A 10,803-nucleotide genomic window follows, 5' to 3' on the forward strand; every position below is an offset into this window, starting at 1 on the left:
GCGAGCCTATTTAATTGTGATACACCCCACTTGCAGTCCTGGATTTTGCTGACTTTCCTTCTTAGGAGTAGTCCTTCAAAGTGATGTTAACAAGACATTGTTCAGTTACTATATTTTGTATTTAAAAATTTTTGCTACAGTCAAAATTTGGGTAGGAGTGTACTCTAATTTCTATTTAAACTGTTTTCCTATCTTTTCTACCAAATTATTCCCATATCCAATCCTCAAATTCAAGGGATCTTAAGGAGCAGTTTGAAAGTTCTCTACAGAGTGGATGGAGGAAACGCCTGAGATATGCATGCATGCAGATGATGCACAAGTGTCCCTGTCCATTACATTCCTCGGCCACACATCACCAGGTCTGAGAGGCATACAGAAATCTCATCCTACATATGATCTTTATTAAGAAAAGAATAAAGTCTGCCCTCTCCATACGCAGGAAATCTATTCCGACTCCCACCCCGCGAATGAGGAAAAGAGCGTATGCTCAAGCTCCATAGAAAATAAAGGATGCATGCTCGCGGTAGTGCATGGTCGCAGCGGCATGAGTACATACCTCATTACATTTTCTGGGGCTTGCCTCCTGCATAAACTCAAAGCCACAGAAGGCAAGCCCGCCTATGGGGAGGGCTGACTGTATACTATTCTTTATAATATCACACACACAAATCCCAAAAGGAAATCCCAAAGGAAAAAAATATTTAGGAAATACAGAATAATAGGATTGAGCATGTTCACTGGGCACAATACACTGCGCACTGATGGGAATGGGGAATAGAAAAATGCGGGGGGGAGGTGGTAGCTAGTGAATGGAACATAATAGGATTGAAGAGGGCATGGCTGGATGGGATCATGAATAGTAGTGTTCCAACCTGCAACATTTTGTTGCAGATTCCACTTGCACTTCAGATATATGGCAAGCATTTCCCTTTGTGGGGACCAGTTGGAGGTCTAATTGCCTCTATTTCTATGTGTTTGTGCAAAAAAGAACAGATTGTTGTTGTTGTTGTTATTATTATTATTATTATTATTTATATAGCGCTGTAGATTTGTGCAGCGCTGTACATAAAAACAACAAATATAAAAGAGTAAACCTGCCTAGGGCATACAGATTGCAATGTGAACATACTAACATATTAGAACAATATTCTGTTTGAATGCAGCAATGACTTCATAACACACACACACACACACACAATTGCATGGTGGTAATGAGCTAGTATGGTGCTGGATTGCCAGATCATGGGTTAAATCCAGATGAGGGTCACTGATGTCTGGTGTTAGCCCAAATGAGTTCAGCACTAATACTGAAAAATCCTTGAAATCAGTTCACCACCTGTCTCATGGATTCCAGAAATCCTTCTTGTATAGGTTCACTTTCAACCTGATGCTTACTTAGAAGCTTAAAATGCAAGGCTGAAGCAGGTAATCTGGCTTTTGATTTTTAATTACTGCTAGTATCCCTTAAACTCTTCTCTCCTACCTACTTCTTTATATGAAAAGTACAAATCCTTTTATAATATTAATATCAACAAGGATGGTTAAGCTTTAAAGATAAGATCTATAACCCTTTAAATTTTAGGAGCAAATACAAAAATGCTAAATAGTTGTTGTAATCAATCCATCGTTTCTGACAGTAGTCAATGGAGTTATCCTCCATAGATTATGGTTTAAGTGTTCAGAAGTTAATACAGCTAGTATACTTGTTTGTTTCTCAGAGGGTGTGTGTGTAAATTACATATGCATATTATGATTTCATTGCAGCTGTGACAATGATGATCTATATTCACAGTGGGTTAATCTTGGTAGCACTTAAAAAATATCTGAGGTTGCTTTGTGCAATCATATCCCCAAAGTTTGAATCCACTAAATACACATTTTTGTAAGTGTATAATAGCTAATCTCAGGCCACTAATAGATTTAACCTTGTGCATTTTGTAGATCTTTAAAAGTGTTATGGTTTGAAGGTCAACTCCTCTGTCTTACTGTAAAAGAAAAGCAAAGAAAGGAATAAAAATTAGAAAGAATTAATTCTTCAAAAAGTTTATACAAATCAAAACCCTGCAGTTTCACACTGAGAACAAAAGAAGCATATTAAACACCAAAGTTTATCAAGACAAATTAGGTCCCAGTTTCAAATTTTCTTTAATCTTTTGCATCTGAACGTTTTTTTGCCTCATGCTGTTTTCCCTAGTTAAATGTTAAAATGAATTCTAGCCAATACCATTGACTTCCTCCTTTAAAAATATTGAGACACATAATAAAAAATTAATTACTTCCCCTAATTTCCGTGTGATTCTTTAAAAAGATGTAAAATTCATTTAAAGTAAGTGGTGACTTTGTCTTTGAAGATCACGACAATTAACATGGATCAAAGCGTAGGTTCTGTAACGATGATAGCTTATTAGCATAATGAAATTAACTTAGAGACAAGAATCTTTAATAGGTACAACAAAAACGCTTTAATAATACTTGAAGAAAATTATGTATTTGCTAGAAGTACAACAGTTTCAGACTTTCGATCCAATTAATAAGTTGTTAATTAGCTTTTTTCCCAAACAATGTGCACTTTAAGTTAACATCTGGCCACTGTATATCACTCTTCAGTGGTACTTTTTGGGACAGAGTATAGAATTCTAAATCTGTTCTACTAGAAACACATTTTGGGGACTCTTCTTTCGGAAGCAGATCTCATATTCCATTATATGTTTCCTCCTATATCCTAGCCAATTAAAGAGAAGGATTAATTCAATGATCTAGAGGGAGGAATGGATAATGTTCTTAATTGCAGCTGTAGTGTCTAGTAGTACATATGTCTGGGCTTATCTGCATTTTTGATAGCAGTTCCTATATTCTGCAATTTATGTGCTTTTATGTCAAGGCTCTTTACTAGTATTTACTAAATGCAGAATAAATTCTGCAACAAACACACAAGCACTTTTCAAGCATCTTGCTCAATTCACTGTTGTTGCATTCATAGCTTTTTCAACTACTTCCCAGTGGGTTAGACAAGATTTTGCTAATAACCTATCTAGTGAGTAGAGTAGTTTCTGATGTATGGTACCCTAAAGCGAACCTATCACGTTGTCTTCTGAGGAGGAGAGTATATGACTTGCCCAAAATTGCCCAGTGGTTTTCTGTGGCTGAGTGGTGATTCCTACTCTGATCTCCAGAGTCATAGTCCAATGCTCAAACCACTACACCATGAAGCACCTTCAAACCTGGCTTGGGAGGGGACAGAAAACTCTATCGTCTGCTTTCAGACAACATTGAGGGCTGAACAAGTTAAAGGAAGGATGAAGAGAGGCTGAAAGTTCCACTGTGATTTGGCAAGAGAACAGTGGATTTGTTCTAGGCTTCATACATCTAATCTGGCACCCGCTTCAAGGCATCACAGCCCCCACGCTCACCCTGAGCACAGATTGCATAAGTAATCTGTACCTTTGGTTTATCCAGAGTTCAAATTTTGTAAACAGGGGTTTCTATGGGACCTAGAGTCATAGAATCATAGAGTTGGAAGAAGCTTCAAGAGCCATCCAGCCCAACCCCCTGCCATGCAAAGTACCCTTGAAGATATGCTACTTAGGCACAGAATTGAAGATGGGTTACATGGATGAATGTGCTAACCATGCTTGAATAATATTGCAAAGTAAAGTTTGCATCTAGTGACTTAGTAGTGCAAGTCTTATAATGTATGGATTCCAATGCATTTCTCCAGTAGAAAGTTCAACTCTGCTCACACTCTGAGAAAAGAATGCCAGAAACAGACATGATACAACAATTTTTACAATATCTATAATACTATATATAACATTAAAACAAACAACAGAGCTCAATTTGAAATTATCTATATAAGCATTGAAAGTTTTTCTCATTACCCTAAATTCTGGAGTTGGTGGCCCATAAATATGTGCACTTTTTTGATTATCTATGACTCGGTACAGACCAACGCTTTGCTCCTGAGCCCTACCATGCGCTGCAGGCAACATCTTGGTATGCCGCCATTTTCATGGCATGCACAATGATGACATGGCTCGTGCACCACGTCCAAATGGCGCGGTGCATGAAGGATGTAACAATGCCGCTCCAGGGCACTTATGGCACCTCAGCAGTGGCAGAGAAAGTAGCCGCATTTTGCGGTTTCTTTTCCCCAATGCATCATTGCCACGCTGTTTGGTTGGCGCGACCATGGTCTGGAGGAGAAAAGAATAGCCTCTGTCCACTCCTTTCTCCCAATCTGTATAGACCTTCAGTTGACTTTCAGGTAACACCAAGCTGTGAAATTTTACTAAACAATGTACTACATTGGTCTATTAATTCAAGGATTCTGTTCTATTTACCAAATATAAGTATCTCATCAGGATTTAACCCCTCTAAAAATAATGTGCTTATTTAAATTACAATTTTAAGGAGAAATGTTATCATACATTTATGATCCACAAAATCTGAATTTACCCTGCAGAATAAGAATACCTCCTCCTTCCTTCCTTTTCCCCCAACCTGAGACTCATGACTTCCAAAAAGATACAGCTAAAAAATTGTTTCACACAAAATGTAAAAATATCAATATAAAAGCACTTAAAAGCATAAAGGCATTAACAAGGACAAATACAAGCACCATAGCACATGAGAGTCCTGTTTCCCCTGAGAGAAAGAGATTCCAGCAAGAGGCAACTTCTAAACATGATGAGATCTCAACCCAATTTTTCTTTTTGTCACTACAGAGCACAAGAATAACTTGGAGGGACACCTTTTTCTCACATCAGCATTACAAACCATTCCCTTATATACAGTCTCATGAGATATGGGGCATAAATACTTCTAAAATTACTGCCACATATTCTGTTGTTACATTTTGTTGTGTGACTTCAGGTCATTTCCAGCTTATGGAGACCCTAAGGTGAAGCTATCATGGGATTGTCTTGGCAAGATTTGTTCAGAGGAGGTTTACCATTGGCTGCCCCTGAGCCTGAGAGCATATGACTTGCCCAGAGTCACCCAGCGGGTTTCATGGCCAAGCTGTTGTAACCCAACACTCAAACGACTACACCACACTGACCATATATTCTACATTTCTGAAAAAATGCTAGCCTTTGCTAATTTTTTGCATCTGGTCTGGACATCTTATAACTCTGCTAGCAGGTTTGCAAAATTTGGGTCATTAATAAATGGACTGTCTTGTGTCTCCAAGTCAGTTTATCTTGCATGTTCATATTCAGAAGACAAGATACTGGATGGCCTGATGAGCATCAGCTTTAGAAATAAAGCTTAATAATAATAATAATAATAATAACAACAACAACAACAACAACAATAATAATAACTTCTTACAATTCCTGCCATATTGGCAGTGTGTGTGTGTTTGAGGGGGGGGTTCTAGGATTATACACACTGCAGTAATATAAGTGGAGCTACTACATTTCCCCAAAGTATACCTGGATCCCCCCCCCAGGTGCAACACTTCACAAGGAAAATTCTCAGAAAGATTTGTTGGATAGTGTAATGAACATTTAGAAGCACCAACCTCTTCTTCAGTCTCTAATATCAGATATTTGAAGACTGAACAGAATGCATAACAAATGTTTGTGGTTGCTTTGGTTTAATATCCAAAAACTGCATGTAAGCCATGACAGTAAATGAATTGGACAGTTATTAAGGAGGCTTGAAAATCCTACCAGAAGAAGAGGCAGTCTTTCATCCCACTATATAAAAGGTGCTTTGCTTCCCCATTCCAACTTTGGCTCTCTTCTTCCTGTCTATGCACAAGGAAACTTGGGCTTGGGACTTTTTCACATGGTGAGCTATGTGCTTGCATTCCGAAAATGGTTAAAGCATTGGCATGCCGGAAAAGCATGCCAATTCACTAATGTGTATCACACACAGAGCACAACAACGGGTTAAAAGCTCATTACATAGGCAGGAAAGTGGGTCAAAAGCAAATTTGAGTTACAGACAGATGAGGACAAATCCTCTTGCTAGCTTGGAAATAACCTTTTTGAGCATGATCATTTCCACAAGTACATATACACACATGCTCCAGAGAGGGAAGGGAAATGGGGACGAAAATCCTCCTTGCCCCAGAAGCTGTTTCAGAGGAAGGAAAGTTAAGGTTTCCCTTTGCAAACTCCCATAAAACCACACACAAACGCACACACACATACACTAGAAAGAAAGAGGACATGACTGGTCCATAAACCTGCCTGATTTCAGTGAGGGCTGAAACTTCCAAATGCCCTCCTTTTCCAGGGCATATCCTCCTGTACAGGAGGAATTCCAAAACGTCCTCTCTCTTGCTCTCCCACCAGCTGTTCCCTTAGACTTAAGGCTTAGAGGCTGCAGGAAGAGGAGTGCAGACATGCGAGGGGAAGAGGTGTGTGTATCCTTTAAGAACAAGGCTGCCTCCTCTCCTTGGCACAGCAAGGAACCATGGGAAATCTGGGAACAGGAGAATCGGGGACATGGTTTTCAGACTGCTGCAATTACGTGAAAAGAGCAAATTTGTGAATGAATTGGACATGAAACCACCTTGTTTTTGCGAAAATGCTTGTTCCCTGATTCACCTCACTTTCTGTCTGGATTCTGACCAGTTTGTGCACAGTGTTATTTGAAAAGCAATTGCAAAATTGTCTCTAATGCCCTGGATGACCCTGCATTGTGACCAGTTTAACTTTCCCATTTTCCCCATGTGAAAAAGTCCTTGGAATTCTTGATGACAAACCATGTAAAATAGAGAGAAAGACATCCAAGGTTAAGTGCAAAAGCACAATTTCACAGTTCAAGAGAAAACACTTAGTTTAGCTCCTGTCGCCAAAGTTCAGAATGTTGCTTGAAACTGTTCTAAGGCTGCTTCTGATTAGGTTAAGCAAAGCTCACAAGATAACAATATGTACTAGGAAATAAGATCAGGCATGTGTCTTTACTGCCTCCCCTCAAAGTAATGGAGATTGCAGCATTATCTGGTCCCCTCCAAACTTCATAGCCCTGGTGTACCTACACCTTCATGTGGGGCCTGTGACCACTTCTGCCTGTGACCACTTCTGTAATCAATGCAAGCACCGCTAGTAGGTTTGACCCCTCAACAGTTTAAGCTGTTGTATAAGCAGTCTTTAGAGTTTATCACACGGGACAGATCCTGTGCAGAAACTCGATTTAAACTGAAAAAAACCCACAAAAGTAGGTAATTTTCAGATGACCTTCAGGGTTAACCTGAACAGAAAGTAGAAAAAAACCCACAAAAGCAGGTTGTTTTGCAAACATTAGCATTAATGAGAATTAATGTGACATTAACCCAAATGGAAAATAGACAAAACCCACTCCTTTTTACTTTTGGAAAATCCCGAAAGTAAAAAGGGATGGGTTTTGTCTACTTTCTGTTTGGGTTAATGTCACATTAACCCCATTGTGTGTAAAAAAACTACCCACTTTTGCGAGTTTTTTTCTGGTTTTTAGATCCCATTTCTGCATGGGATTTTTGCAGCTTGCCCCTGTGTGATTAACTCTTACGTAATTGGTAGGGGATAAGGCAACAAGAGCATTCGGACATCAGCAGTTTTAGCTTCCCATTATCGAATGTGGGTGTCCACTTCAGATGATGATGATGATGATGATGATGACAATGCCAATAGTGCATTAACAGTGTCACGTGTGTCTTCATGAATAGTTTTCAGCCTTCAAATGCCAAAGACTCAGTTCATGAGTCACATATGTGAAGAAGTTGCCAATAAGAGAGAGACCTTGATCAAGTTATATAAAATTATAATTATTTAGAGTATAACTTTCTTTTAATAAATTATAGTTAAGAAATGTTTTAGGTCAATTTTTCATTTTTTATTCCCTTTGAAATAACCCTATTTCCCTGTTAATATGTTGCCACTGCTGTTGTTTTTGTTAGTTCCAGCCTTCTGTGGTTGATCTTAGTTGTGTCCTGGATTTGGCTTTTCCCTGATGGTTCCATTCTTTTAATGCTGTTCTTTTCTGTCTTTTTTGGAATAATTCATGTTACATACTCAATTTGCATGGAGTAAAAACTTTCTGTAAGTAGTCTTGACAAAGATTTAACAGATATTTATTTCTCTTTTTATTTGATTGTCTCTATCACTGAACCTGCATGTTGGCCTGTGTGCCCAAGTTGGGGCCAGGCTAAAATAGTTAATCTTTGCAAGGCAATAATTCTTGCCCACATTAGCTAATGGATCAAGCCTAATGGAAGATTATCATGACTCTGAACAGCATGGGCTGCTTTAGTGCACCATATTTACATAAAAGAATATCTCTCCCACCATGTGGCTTAAGTAGCAGCATTATTCTGCAGTGGCAGGATGAACATCCAACTATATAAGTACTCATCCCTCCACATTCACTAGGGTTAGGGGCACAGGACCCCCATGAATGTGTAAATACTTTAAATAACAAAACACTATATTTTACCTGAGAGAATACCTCTCTAGTTATCTCTAGGTCCTCCAGTGCAACTCTGTGGTCAACATCTGCCAGATATTGACCACAGAATTGTACTGGAGGAAGTTGAAATACCTAGAGGAGTGTTCTGTCTAGGAATCTCTACATCCTTCAGTGTAACATTTGACCACAGAGTTGCACTGGAGGATCCAGATATTACTAGAGAGAACATATTAATAAAATCCGTGAATAATCTGATCCACAAAAGTCAAAGCCACAAATGTGGAAGGTCAAGTGTATTTAGACTACCATTCTTACTTCTCATGTACGAGTTGGCACATTTGACTTATTGTTTTACTGGAAAAAGTAATAGAGATTCCTTCCTTCTAGAAAGTCAGGAATGAAGATGTAACTGGAAATAGTGGGAAGTTAGATATTGCCTTTCATTTCATGTCTGAGGTCAGGTGTTTAGGCCTAGATAAGGGTTGATGTGAGACTTTAAGTCCTGGTCAAGTTGAAGTAAGGAACAGCAATTGATGAAATAAATTGCTGAGAGCCTTTATCTTCCAGATCTCAAAATTTCTGTCATTCCATGATTCTGTTTTCTCTAGAACTCACTGTAATGTTGTGAAGTGGAACAATGACTATACCCTTCTCCTCTTCATGGAAAGAAGAAACTTTGTTCCTTCTATATTATTACCCATTAAGGTTGTTGTGATTGTTAAAAACAATCTATCTTCCTATATTTTTGAGAAATTGATTGTTTTATGGGGATGGAGTTTGTAATTAGATTTATTTCAGTTTTAAGTGTGGATTGGTTTGTTTGTTTGTTTGTTTTTGGATTCACAGTTTAGTAGGCTACAAAATGGTAAGTACATGGATTATGCATTTTCTCTCTCTATTGCACATCCCCTAGATACTTTCCTTCTTGTCACACATTAGCACACTACATTCCACATGTTTGCTTTTTTAAAAAATCAAGTGCATTCTTACCTTTTTGAATGAATTTGTTTTCAGAACATCTTGCTTCTTTTTCTGTACATTCAGTCACATTTGTGGTGCATAATTACAGTTGCCACCTGTATTTTATAGGGACAGCATTTTAATCTTTAACATCTATAATGTTGATAGTTGCAACATAGTCCCCAATATTGAGGGTGGATGCATGGGATTTTCATTTACTCTATGCATTTTGCAAATTAAAAAAAAAAAAAAAAAAACCAGCAAAAATTTGCAAATTGAACTCGAGAAAACAAACTAAACTTGAGAAAACAAGTACCTAATTTGTCCGCACCTTCTCTAAACTTGGGAGTCAGTATTCCATAGTAGAAATGAACCCAGAGTCCTTTCACATAAAAGAATTCTGCTATCTGCCCCCTATCACCACTCTCTGATTTGTTCTGAAGCAAATGTGGAAACAGGACTCCCTACTGATCTTGCCACCCGATGCCATAAGAAAACATGTAGTGTGGCAAAAGGGGAGCTCTTAGCACTCATAGCTGCAAGTACATACAGACATATTCAATGGTGTAATGAAGTGCATGTCCTGCTAGGATTCTGCTGAAAACCACACCAATTATATCCTCTAGGGCTATCCTTTTTCTCCCTTCCTGGCTTAGCATTGCAATATTAATTTACATGTATCAGAACAAAAACTTAATCAGGTAGGGTTCTGCTATTCCTTTTAGGCTGTAAGCAGGCTGAAGGTGAGAGAGTAAATGCTTGGTGGTGTGGGACAGTAATTAACTCCAGGCATAAGAGACTAAATAGAATATCCTACAATCACAGCCAGTTTTTCCTTTCTTTGTGTTGCAATAATAAAAAATTTGCCTGAATGGAATAGAAGAAAAGTAGAACTTTGTCTGAAGAAGCCTTGCTGTAAATTTACAAAGCACTGTACATACAGTCTTTTTAATTAGAAGGTTCCATGCTCTCAGGCTTACAATTTCAAAAAAAACAACAACCACATGACACAAAAGGAGAAGGGAATGGTGGTGGGGAAGGGGATCAGGTCCAGCAGTTCTTCTCTCCCTCTGAGGCCTGGACCAAGGCAGATGGATTGGAGGGAGGGCTCTGCTTCTGAATTGAGGCTATACCTGATGGAGATGGCCCTGCCTTTTCACTCCCTCCCAGGCTGTATGGTGACAGATGGCACGGAGGGAGGGCTCTTCTTCTTCAGGCTAGGCCCAATGGAGTTGGGCCTACCTTTTCATTCCCTCCAGGCCAGAGGGCTTGCCTTTCCCTCTCTCTGGATGATGGTGGGTGAAGGTAGGCTTGCCATATCCCGCCTGGGGGCGGGACTTTCCCAGTTTGGGGCAGGGCCACATGGTCCCGCCCTGGTTTAGCCCCTCCCCCAGGACCTCCCCCCCCCAGCAAGGCCCTGGAGGCAGCTCCACCCCTCCCCAT

General features: G+C 39.2%; 1 long non-coding RNA gene across 1 annotated transcript in view; it reads right to left on the bottom strand.

Moving 5' to 3' along the window:
- LOC121919617 overlaps nucleotides 1-9,479 on the bottom strand; it is a 17,438-nt gene extending 7,959 nt beyond the window's left edge. Inside the window, exon 1 of the long non-coding RNA XR_006101534.1 lies at nucleotides 9,391-9,479. This is a non-coding gene — a long non-coding RNA (uncharacterized LOC121919617). The remainder of the gene's footprint in view (nucleotides 1-9,390) is intronic.
- Nucleotides 9,480-10,803: the final 1,324 nt, after the last annotated feature.

The sequence above is a fragment of the Sceloporus undulatus genome, chromosome 1 (assembly GCF_019175285.1).
Source record: "Sceloporus undulatus isolate JIND9_A2432 ecotype Alabama chromosome 1, SceUnd_v1.1, whole genome shotgun sequence".
NCBI lineage: Eukaryota > Metazoa > Chordata > Lepidosauria > Squamata > Phrynosomatidae > Sceloporus > Sceloporus undulatus.